This window comes from Phyllostomus discolor, chromosome 8 (genome assembly GCF_004126475.2).
Source record: "Phyllostomus discolor isolate MPI-MPIP mPhyDis1 chromosome 8, mPhyDis1.pri.v3, whole genome shotgun sequence".
In the NCBI taxonomy this organism is placed as follows: Eukaryota; Metazoa; Chordata; class Mammalia; order Chiroptera; family Phyllostomidae; genus Phyllostomus; species Phyllostomus discolor.
Window position 1 is genome coordinate 101,448,414 of NC_040910.2, and position 11,890 is coordinate 101,460,303.

At 43.7% G+C, this 11,890-nt stretch overlaps 1 pseudogene; it reads right to left on the minus strand.

Moving 5' to 3' along the window:
- Window positions 1–7,862: 7,862 nt before the first annotated feature.
- On the minus strand, window positions 7,863–8,517 carry LOC114503830 (annotated as a pseudogene).
- Window positions 8,518–11,890: the final 3,373 nt, after the last annotated feature.

Here is an 11,890-nt window from a genome sequence, read left to right on the forward strand (position 1 = left end):
TGTAGAATTTGCTCTCCACCCAGAAGTATGGAAATTGCAGTAGCCACATCCTTGTCAACAGTTAGTATTGTTGGTTTTTAAACTTTTAGCCATTCTGGTGAATGTGTAGTGGTATTTCATTGTGGCATTAATTTGTATTTCCCTGATACCTATTTTGAATAATGTTTCATGTATTTATTAGTTATTTGTATATCTTCTTTTATGAAAAGCATATTAAGCTTTTGTCCATTTAAAAATTGTTTTCTGTTATTTTATAGGATAATCTTAATATAATCTCTATGAGTCCCTTGCCATTTATAATATCTTTCCCTCTGGGGCTTGCATTGTCACTTAATGATGTCCTTTGATGAATAGAAATCTTTGATTTTACTGAAATAAAATGTATTCATCTTTTCTTTATGGTTAGGTGTGTATGTGTAGGAATTCTTTGTGTAATCCTAAAATAATGAATTTGTTTTGTTTTCCTTCATTGTTTTCTTTTAGGAGTTTTCTTTTTCTTTTACTGTTCATGTTTAGTTTCAGAGGTCATTTTAGGTTTTACCAAAGGTACACAGGTACGTGGTGTAATGGGCGAAAGGTACAGGTTATATAAGGAAACAGCAGCCCCGTACCTCTTCCCACCCGCTTCCTGCTCCCCAGAGCCAGTGATTTCTAACTCAGCTGGCTTTTCGCGGAGAAGTTCTTCATATCTCTGACAAATAAGCTTTTGTGGCCAATTCTTGATTTTTGAGTTTTGGGAATTTTTTTTTTTTACTTCCCAGTCTGGAAGATAAGGATTTGATTCTTTTCAACGCCTCCCCTTGACCACACTCAGTCATGTTTGCAGTCCCATCGACCTCTCCACACGGTCACACAATAATTTGGGTTAGGCCAGTATTGGGTCTTTGCGGAATCGGGACTATGTCATTGTTATTCGTGTCTGAGCCGGGTAGGACACTGGGATCACTTTTGCTTTTCGTTCTCCTGGAATTAACAATCCTCTTGTTTTGTTGTTGCTGTTGTTCCTTTAGTTTTCTATGGAATGAGCATTATTGGAACCCCAGTTGTCCAAAATCCCCTGTCAAGGCATTGGGACACATTAGGTATTCTGTCCGTCTCCTCTTCTCAAAGCAGCCGCTTCTTCAGCCGTTTGGTCCACCCCAGTCCCTGTGCCCTCCTACCCTGGAAACAGCTCTCGTGCTGGAATCGCCTTTCTCTGTCCTCTTTGGGACTCTGGTGACTTCTTCCCTACATCTGATTTCCACATTTCCGGAAGCCCGTGTCTTCCTCTTTCTTATTCTCTTGTTTTTCAGGAACACACTCTCCGATAGGTTCTTAGAACATGTGCAAAAATGATATAACTTCTGAAACTTTGAATGTCTGAAAATATCTTCAATCTACCCTTATACTTAATTGATCAATTTACTGGGCTTAAAATTCTAGGTGGCAAATAATTTTTTTCAGAATTTTGAAAACATATTTGTATTGTTCTTTACATTTGGATTAACAATCCATCCAGGGCTATTTTTTTTTTTTTAGATAGTGTGATGTAGAAGTCGAGGTTCATTTTTCTTCCACAGGGATATTCAAGTTATTCAGTACCACTTATTGAAAAGATCATTCTTTCCCTGTATCATATCATCAGACCATAGAGATGTGTCTGTTTCTAGATTCTCCATTGTTTTCCATCAGTTTATTCATCCATACGTTTGCCAGTACTAACTGCTTTCATTATTGTAGCTACATAATAAGCCTTATGAACAGGTAGTTCAAGTCCTCCAACTTTGTACTTCTTTAAGACTGTTTTTGTTATTCTCACCTTTTGCATCTTCCTATAATTTTTAGAATTGCCTTGTCAATTTCCACCAAAAAAGTTCAGGAATTTGTTTACTGAGTTAAAAAAAAAAAATACACCCTGGCTGGCATAGCTCAGTAGATTGAGCGTGGGCTGCGAACCAAAGCATCGCAGGTTCGATTCCCAGCCAGGGCACATGCCTGGGTTGTAGGCCACGCCTCCAGCAACCACACATTGATGTCTCTCTCTCTCTCTCTCTCTCTCTTTCTCCCTCCCTTCCCTCTCTAAAAAAATAAATAAATAACTTCTAAAAAAATTAAAAAAAATAGCTTTGAGGCTTCTTTCACATAACGTAAAAATTACCAATTTAAATGCATGGATAACTCAGTGGGTTTTAGTGTGTCCACAGAGTTGTGCAGCCACCACCACAATCAGTTTCAGAGCATTTTCATCCCCCTTCAGAAAAATCACAAGCCCATTAGCAGTCACTCCTCCCCACCCCCAGCCCGTAGGCAGTCATCAACTCTATTTTTTGCCTTTATCAACTTGCTTATTCTGGACATTTCACACAAATGGCATCATAAAATATGTGGTAGTTCATGAGTTGCTTCTTTCACGTAGCATCGTGTTTGCAAGGTTCATCCAGGTGGCAGCATGTACCAGCATCCCTTTCCTTCTTACAGCTGAATAATATTTCATGTTATGGATGTGCTACATTTGATTTGTCTGTTCATTATTTGATGGTTATCTGGGTCTTTTTTTTAACATTTGGGCTATTATGAATAAATGCTACTGTGAACATTTTATGTGCAAAGTTTTTTTGTAGATGCATGTTTTTTTAAACTGGTTTATTTTGACTGACAGATCCTGCCTCAGGTTTATCTGTACCCATTATCACGGGAGGACACCAGCCCCATGAAGACAGCAGCCCTTGGGTCACAGTCCTTTCGTCCTCACATCAGCAGACAGAGGTCTCTACTGTGGAATCTGTGTGGGGGCCTGGGCACCTCTTGGAACCTGAGCCTGAGTTGGAGCCAGATGGGAACTGGAGCTGGAGCCTGAGCCACAGCTGCAGCCTGAGACTTGGTGTGAGCCTTGATCTTGGCCTTTGGCCAGCACAGCCTGAGACCCTTGTTGGTGTGGGCACAAGCACATTTCCCAAGCTTAGGGCAAATAGTGACATAGGTAAGCCAACTGAGCCTGCGGCTGCCACACTTTGGGATCTTGGGCTTGACCTCCTTAGGCTTTATGAGGGCCTTTCTTGGTAGCCTTGGCACATGTGCTCATGGCCTTGGCCCTGTTGGCCTTCAGGCCCTTCTTGTTGTGTGTCTTGGCAAAGCATATATTTCTCAGGAACTTCGGGTCTACCCCCTTAAGAGATTTGTATCTTTGTGATGGGGGTTTCTTGGTGCTGTTTCTGCTTTTTGGGATTGGTTGTTCATGGGGTGGTTCTTGGACTTGGTCATATCTGCACCAAAGTCCACAGCTCCCAAAGCACTTGGGGCCGGAACATGGACATGTTTTAATTTATCCTGGGATTGGGATTGCTGGGTCACACGCTACATTATATTTATCCTTTGTAGAAACTGCTTTCCAAAGAGGGTCCACCATTTGACATTCTTATCTGCAGTCTATGAGGTTTTGTTAAGGTTGAAGTGAATCTGTAGATCAACGGAGGGAAGAATGGACCACTTTACAGTATCGACACTGCCAGTTTATGAACACAGTCTATCGTTTATTTAAAGGCTTCTTCTTGACTTCCAGCCAAGATGGAAGCATAGGTAGACACATTTTGCCTCCTTGTGCAACCAAAAGAAGGACAACGACATATTTAAAAACAAAACAAAACAACCAGAACTGAAAGAAAGTCTAACTGTGTGGAAGTCCCACAACCAAGGAGTTAAAAAAGAAACATTCATCGAGACCAGTAGGAAGGGTGGAGACGGGCAGCCAGGGCAAAGAGGACTCACCACAAGGCAGCAGCCAGAGGCTGGAGGACCAGGGCAAGCAAGGCAGTGGCAGGCAGACAGGGTGAGGTGGCAGCTGGTGGAGCTGGTGGTCCTACATTTGCGTGCAGATAAACCAGGAGGAACAACTAGGGAGTGAGACAGACTGCGCAAGCCAGGGCTCCAGCTGGGGAAAATAAAGTCTCAGAACCTCTGACTGAAAACACCTGTGGGGGTTGAGGCAGCAGCAGAAACTCCCAGCCTCACAGGAGAGTTCGTTGGAGAGACCCGCAGGGTCCTAGAATGTACATAAACCCACCCACCTGGGAATCAGTATCAGAAGGGTCCAATTTGCTTGTGGGGAACAGAGGAAGTGACTAAAAGCCAGCCCGGAGCTGAGCAAACAGCATTGTTCCCTCTCAGATCTCTCCCCACATATAGCCAAGTGGGTTGCCCCGCCCTGGTAAATACCTAAGGCTCTACCCCTTGCTACATAACAGGTGGGCCGAGGCAAAAAAAAAAAAATGGCCCAAATGAAAGAACAGGTCAAAACTCCAGAAAAAATACAACTAAATGACGGAGATAGCCAACCTACCAGTTCAAAGCACTGGTAATCAGGATGCTTACTGAATTGGTTGAATATGGTTGCAAAATAGAGGAAAAAGTGAAGGCTATGAAAAGTGAAATAAAGGAAAATGTACAGGGAACCAACAGTGATGGGAAGGAAACCAGGACTCAAATCAACAGTTTAGAGCAGAAGGAAGAAATAAACAGTCAACCAGAACAGAATGAAGAAACAAGAATTCAAAAAAATGAGGAGAGGCTTAGGAATCACCAGAACAACTTTAAACATTCCAATATCTGAATCATAAGGGTGCCAGAAGGAGGAGGAAGAGCAAGAAACTGAAAACTTATTTGAAAAAATAATGAAGGACTTTCCCAATCTGGCAAAGGAAATAGACTTCCAGGAAGTCTGGGAGGCTCAGAGACTCCCAAGAAGTTGGACCCAGTGAATCACACACCAAGGCATATAATAATTACATTACCCAAGGTTAAAGATAAGGGGAGAATCTTAAAAGCAGCAAGAGAAAAGGAGATAGTTACCTACAAAGGAGTTCCCATTAGACTATGAGCTGATTTCTGAAAAGAAATCTTACAGGCAAGAAGGGGCTGGAAAGAAATATTCAAAGTCAAGAAAGGCAAGGACCTCCATCCAAGATTATTCTATCCAGCAAAGCTCTCATTTAGAATGGAAGGGCAGATAAAGTACTTCTCAGATAAGGCCAAGTTAAAGGAGTTCATCATCACCAAGCCCTTATTATATGAAATGTTACAGGGACTTATTTAAGAAAAAGAAGATAAAAAATATAAACAGTAAAATAACAACAAACTTATAACTATCAACAACTGAACCTAAAAAAACAAAAACAAACTAAGCAAATAACTAGAACAGGAACAGAATCTCAGAAATGGAGATCACATGGAGGGTTATCAGTGGGGGAGTGGGAAGGGGAGAGAGGGAGAAAAGATACAAGGAATAAGTAGCATAGATGGCAGGTAGAAAATAGACAGGGGGAGGTTAAAAATAGTATGGGAAATGTAGAAGCCAAAGAACTTATATGTACGACCCATGGACATGAGCTAAAGCAGGGGGGAAGAATGTAGGTGGGAAAGGGTGTGCAGGATAAAGGGGAATAAAGGAGGGGAAATGGGACAACTGTAATAGCATAATCAATAAAATATATTTTATTTTATTTTATTTTAATGTTTTTATTTATTGTTAGAGAGAGGGTAAGAGAAGGAGAAAGGGAGGGAGAGAAACATCAGTGTTTGGTTGCCCTTGTGTGCCCCGCACTGGGGACCTGGCCTGAAACCCAGGCATGTGCCCTGACTGGGAATTGAACCTGTGACCCTTTGGTTTTCAGTCCTGCACTCAATCCATTGAGCTACACCAGCCAGGGCTAAAATATATTTTTAAAAGACTTCTTTTCCTCTCAGGAATATTCTGTAGATTTACCATTTAGAATCAGAAACATATTTTGTCAGATTTATTCCTGACAAAAATATGTCCTTTAAAAAATTAAAATTAATTTTTTTAATTTTAAAAATGTCAATGAAATATTTTTTATTTTCTAATTGCTTATTGTCAACTTATAGAACTATAACTGAATTTACTTAATCTTATACCATATCTGTGGATTTTAAAAAATTTCAAATATACCTAATGATACCATCAATAAATAATCATTGCTTTTTTAATTTCCCTTTCCAAATCTTACATATTTTTTTCCTGCCTTATTGCACTGGCTTGGACCTCCCATACAATATTAAATAGAAGTAGTGGTGGGCATTCTCATTTGTTTCAGTCTCAAAGGAAATAGACTTCCCTTGATCAATAATTTATCATTAAGTATAATATTTGCTGTAGTGTTTTTGGTTTCATATTATCAAATTAAGAAAATACCCTTTTTTCCCAGTTTACTGGGAATTTTTACCATGAATAAATTTTGAACTTTTTAAAAGATTTTATTTATTTATTTTTAGAGAGAGGGGCAGGGAGGGAGAAAGAGAGGGAGAGAAACATCAATGTGTGGTTGCCCCTTGCATACCCCCAACTGGGGACCTGGCCCACAACCCAGGCATGTGCCCTGACTGGGAATCGAACAAGCAACCCTCTGTTTCAAAGTCCAGTGCTCAATCCACTGAGCCACACCAGCCAGGGCAATAAATGTTGAACTTTTATCAAATGCTTTTTTCAAATCTATTGAAGTATGACTTTACTCCTTTATACTTTTCATGTGGGGAATTATATAATTGGTTTTCAAATGTGAAGCCAACCTCACATTTCTGGAAAAAACTCAAACTTGTCATGAAGCACTATAGAACACTGAATTTGATTGCTATTATTTTGTTTAGAATTTATATTTATGATTTTACAGGAATTATTCTGTAATTATCCTTTCTCGTAATGTCTGGCTCTGTTTTAATACCAAGGTTATGCTGTCCTCATCCAAAAAGTTAGGAAATGTTCTCTCTCTCTCTCTTCTCTTCAAGAGTTTGTGTAAAACTGGTGTTGTTTCTTTCTTTGAAGTTCAGGAGAATTCACCAGTGAACTATGTGGACTTGACTTTTTCCTTACGGGAAGATGTTTAATTACTAACCAATTTTCCTAATAAGTATGGAGTAGGAGACTATTGTCTTCTGTAAAACTCGTAAGTTGTGTTTTTGAAATAATTTGCCAATTTCATTACAATTTTTCAAATTTATTGGCATAGAGTCATTATATAATATTCTCATAATATTTTCATTGTCTATAGGATAGTGATGACCTCTTTTTGTTCTAGATGTTGACAATTGGTGCCATTTGTTTTTGTTTTTGTTTGTTTGTTTTTGGTCATTCTTGATCTTTATTATCACCCCTTCTATTTTATTGGGTTTGCTTTACTACAGGGTTTATTTTTTTATTCTTTGTGATTTTTGGCTTTTCTTCTTTTCTAATGTATGTATATATGTTCATAAATTTTCCTCTAAGAACTGCCTTAGCTACATCCCAAAGTTTTAGCATATTTCATCACAATTCATTTGAAAATATTTTTATATATATAGCGTGATTTCTTCAAACAATGAATGACTTAGAAGTCCATTGCTTAGCACTGAAACATTTAAAGATTTTCAAGTTAACCTTTTGTTATTGATTGTTAGCCTAACTACATGGTTGTCAGAGACCATATTCTATATGATTTTTATTCTTTGATATTTCTCAAGACTTGCTTATGACCCAGTATAAGGGCACTTTTAGTAATTATTCCATGCACATGAAAAGAATGTATATTCTGAAGTTGTTGGGTTCATTGGTTGTGTAACATATATATCCATTAGATAATATTGGTTTAAACTCTCTATATGCCACCCTGGCTGGTGTGGCTCAGTGGATGGAGTGCTGGCCTGTGAATCAAGGGTTGCTGGTTTGAGTCCCAGTCAGGACACATGCCTAGGTTTGGGCAAAGTCTCCAGTAGGAGGCGCTCGAGAGGCAACCACACATTGATGCTTCTCTCCTTCTCCTCCCTCCCTTCCCCTCTCTAAAAATAAATAAATAAATAAAATCTTAAAAAAACCCCACCAAAACAAATTCTCGATATGCTTACTGGGTTTTGTCCCTGAATTGCTGGAGGTCATCCAGATTGGCTTGTCTCAAGAGACACCACCTGGCTGATCATGGCCAAGTGGTCAACTCCATCTTCAAAAGCCCTGGATCCCCAACCAGCAGGCCTCGATATGTGCCTCTGTCACATGGAATGCCCCCTGTGGCTATTGAAGCCAGTGTCTGCCACTTGGCTGGAGGGTCCAACGAGCTCTACTGCATGTTTTGAAGGATTGAGATGGGGGGACAGCAAACTCCAAGTGACCTCAAGCGTGCAGAGAGCATCATCAAAGGCAAACTCAAGCTTGAGTTCAAGCAGCAGCCAGCAGTAACAGAAGAGATCCTAGACACCGGCTTGCAGTTACCGGTAGAAGTCAAGGTCAGTGTGTTGCAACAGCAGCTTGAGGTGGGCAAACTTGGTGGCCATGGTGCAGCCATCAGGATAGAAGTTCATGGCCAGGCATTTCATGGTGCCACAAAAGCAGACAAAGGTATGGTCTTCATGACCCACGATGGCAAGGATGGACGAGGCAAGATCGCTCATGCCCTGGAGGTAGGACATCTGTGGGCGGGTAAGGACATAGGTGGTGAGCAGGCCATGCAGTGCCCGCAGTGGTGGGCTATCTGCATAGTAGGGGTGGGTCTTTCCAACCATCAGAGTTTCCTCAGAAAACAGTGATGGTCCCATTACCAGGAGTATGTGAGCCTGAGTCTATCATTACTTGCCCAGGGTGTTACAGAAAAATAAAACCATGCACTGAGCAGAGCTTGGCCTCAATGAATGGTTTTCAAACTGGGTTCTATGACATCACAGGGGCTTGTTAGAGTTTCCAGGGGGACAGGGAGATCCATATTCGGGCTTTCCCCACGGCCTCTCCCATTGGTGCTGGGACCAAAGGAGCTCCGCTTTTATCTGCTCACATTCCTGGACTCCGCACAGGGTTCTGTTTGAGGAAAGGCTTACACTGTTGAGAAATAACACTGGGAAATGCTACAGAGTCCCTAACCAGGACTCCTCAAAAACCATTAAGTTTGTGAAAAACAAGGAAATACTGAGAAACAGTCATGAACAGAGGAGACCAAGGAGATGATGATGACCGAAGGCAACATGATATCCCAGAGGGGGCTCTGGAACAGAAAAGGAACATTAGTAGAAAAACTAGTGAAATCTGATTAAAGTCTGGAGTTCAGTTAATACTCGTGTACCAATACTGGCTTCTTAGTTTTGGCAAATGTACACGGTGATGTAGGATGTTGACATCGGGGGAACTGGATGAGTGGTATATGGGAACTTTGTACACTCTCTGCAGCTTTTCTGTAAATCTAAAGTCGTTCCAGGAGGAAGGGCTATTTTTTTTTTTCCTAAATAGCTTCAGGAAACCATCAGACGCATGAACTCTAAATACTTCCAGAAATGAAGAGAAAAACAGGTGGACTTCGCTGGTCCAGGAAGTCTTCCAGGAGGAGGCCAAGCTTAGACGTGGGGTAGATTGGGCTGCTGGAACACTGGTGACTGGGCAGGATCCTTGCCCAGATCCTTGCCTGGGCACTGTTCTATATTAGTATTTCTGTCTTCCTTATCTCCGGCTGCTCCAGAGAAAAAAGGACACATCCGGGAGGGAGGACACTAAAGCTGGGCTCTCTAGGGTGGGGTGGACAGTACAGCATAAAAGCTTGAATGGGCTTTGGGAGGAGATGTGGAGTGTGGGGAGCATTTCAGTCCCTTCCTCCCTGCTACATACTTCCCAAGGCAGAGCCCAAGCTAAAGACCAGGAGCCTCCAGAGGAAGGAGGAGACATAGTCCCCGCCCCCAGGCTTAGGGAAGAAAGCCAGGGTGTACCTTCAAAGGACCTCGACTGGCCCGGGAGATGCAGTCCCTGCCCTCAGGGAGCTGTCCGTTTACACAGGGAGACACAATGCTTATCCTTGGGAGCTTCCTGTCTGATGGGAGAGGCACGGCTTCTTCCCCCAGTCCGAGGCGGGAGGCAGGGCACATCCAAGACATGTAGCCTGGTGATGCCTAGGCTGGCTTTCAGATATTCGTATTCAGGGACAGAAATATCCTGAGAGGAAGGCTTGAGGAGAAGAGAACAGGGCAGAGAGGAGGCCGGTAGGAAGGATCCTGGGACAGAGCTGATGTCCAGCCTGATGGTGGGTGGCCAAGTCTCTGGCCCGTCACCTCCCCGGGGGCCGATAGCATCTGATAAGCAGAGAAGGGACAGGGAAAGACAGGAGGTGGATGGATACACATAGACAGACAGATTTTTTAAAGATTTTATTTATTTATTTGTAGAGAGGGAAGGGAGGGAGAGAGAGAGAGAGAAACATCAATGTGCGGTTGCTGGGGGTCATGGCCTGCAACCCAGGCATGTGCCCGACTGGGAATTGAACCTGAGATGCTTTGGTTCACAGCCCATGCTCAATGAGACAGACAGATTTAGAGAGAATCAGCCAGAGTTGTCAGGAACAGATCTGAGATAAAGAGATACAGAATAGATGTGAGTCTAAGACCGGAATGGAGGCAGAGGTAGAGCGATGTCCCCACCCCAACCCCTGCCCCAGCCCTGGCCCCCCCCACCCCGAGTTCTGTCCTACCCCCTCTGCCTCTCCTCTCGCCTCTGTGTTCCCACCAGGCCTTGGCATCGGTTCAGTATTTTCCCTCATTAGGTGTTGAATGCAAACCAGAGCCAAGATCCACATGTCCTAGTTGGCTAGGGAAGAGGCTCTCTGGGAAGGAAGGAGAGTGAGTGTGGGCACAGCCCCCACCTACCGCGTGGTGCTGGGCAGGAGCGGGAGGAAGAGGCCTTGCTCATCTCTGTGGGCCCAGGGCCTGGCACAGTGCTGGGCACAACAGGGTGCTCAGTAGTGGCTGCTGACCGAGTGGCTGAGTGAGTAGTACCCGGTCAGTCTTAGAGACAGGGCTATAGTATAGCAGTGAGAGCCTAGGTTCAAATCCCAGCTCTGCAACTTCCTAGCTGTGTGACCTTGAGCAAGTTATTTAGCCTCCCTGAGCCTCAGTTTCCTCATCTGTAAGCATAAGGATATTTACAGAATCTACATCATAGGACTGTTGTGGCCATTCAGTGAGCTAATGCATATGCAGCCCTTAGCACAGTGCCTGGCGCACAGAAAACACCGAGAAACTGAGCCTGCATCATGCAGATGCATCATGGGTATAATTTTCCTGTGTCTGTTACATTCCCACGTGCTCAGCGGGGATGAGGTGTGTGCAGGGTCCCCCTGGGCTGGATGACAGTGAGGGTGGCAGGTAATTTAGTGCAATAAGAAGGACGCTGGCTCTGTGGCCAGGCCAGGTGGGCATGGGATCTAGTCACAGATTCACCCCTTCCTGGCTGGCGGGTCCCCAGCACAAGGCTTCTCCTCACCTACAGAATGGGTATAAGGCCTTCCTGGGGGGCTTGTCAGTGAGGAGGAGCAAAGGGTCCTTTGTCACGGGACTGAGGGCTGAATCTTCCCAGTTGCATGCGGTCTGCTGTGTGCGGCTATGCGTGCCTAGTGGTTGTATGGATTTGTAACAAGGGAACTCGCAGGGCAATGACGAGAAGGCTGATTTGGATGTTGGGGTATCTGGGTTCTCTCTTGGCTCTGAAAAGAGGTTCCTAGACAATGCCTTGACCCTTATGAGTCTCAGGCTCCCCATCTGTAAAATAGACTGACCTCCCAGAGCCATTGGGAGGGCCAAATGCGATGACACATGGGGTTCTGTCAGCTCACAGAAGGTCCTTTGCAAACAGGAGGGAGATGGCACTTCGAGAGGGGCTTCCAGCTGCAACGGTGGTGCCTGAGGTCCATGCCCAGCCACGTGCCGCTGTACTCTTTCCCCTATGTGCACACAGAGGGAGTGGCATGTGTGTGCAAACAGTGGCTTCTACAGACCAGGCAGGAGGGGATCCCTTGGGATCCAGCCCGGGTCTCTGGACCTGTCGAGAGTAGCAGTTAAGCCTGTTGGCTCTGGAGCCAGGCTGCCTGGGTTTGAAACCCAGCTCAGCCACCTCCCAGCTTTGTGA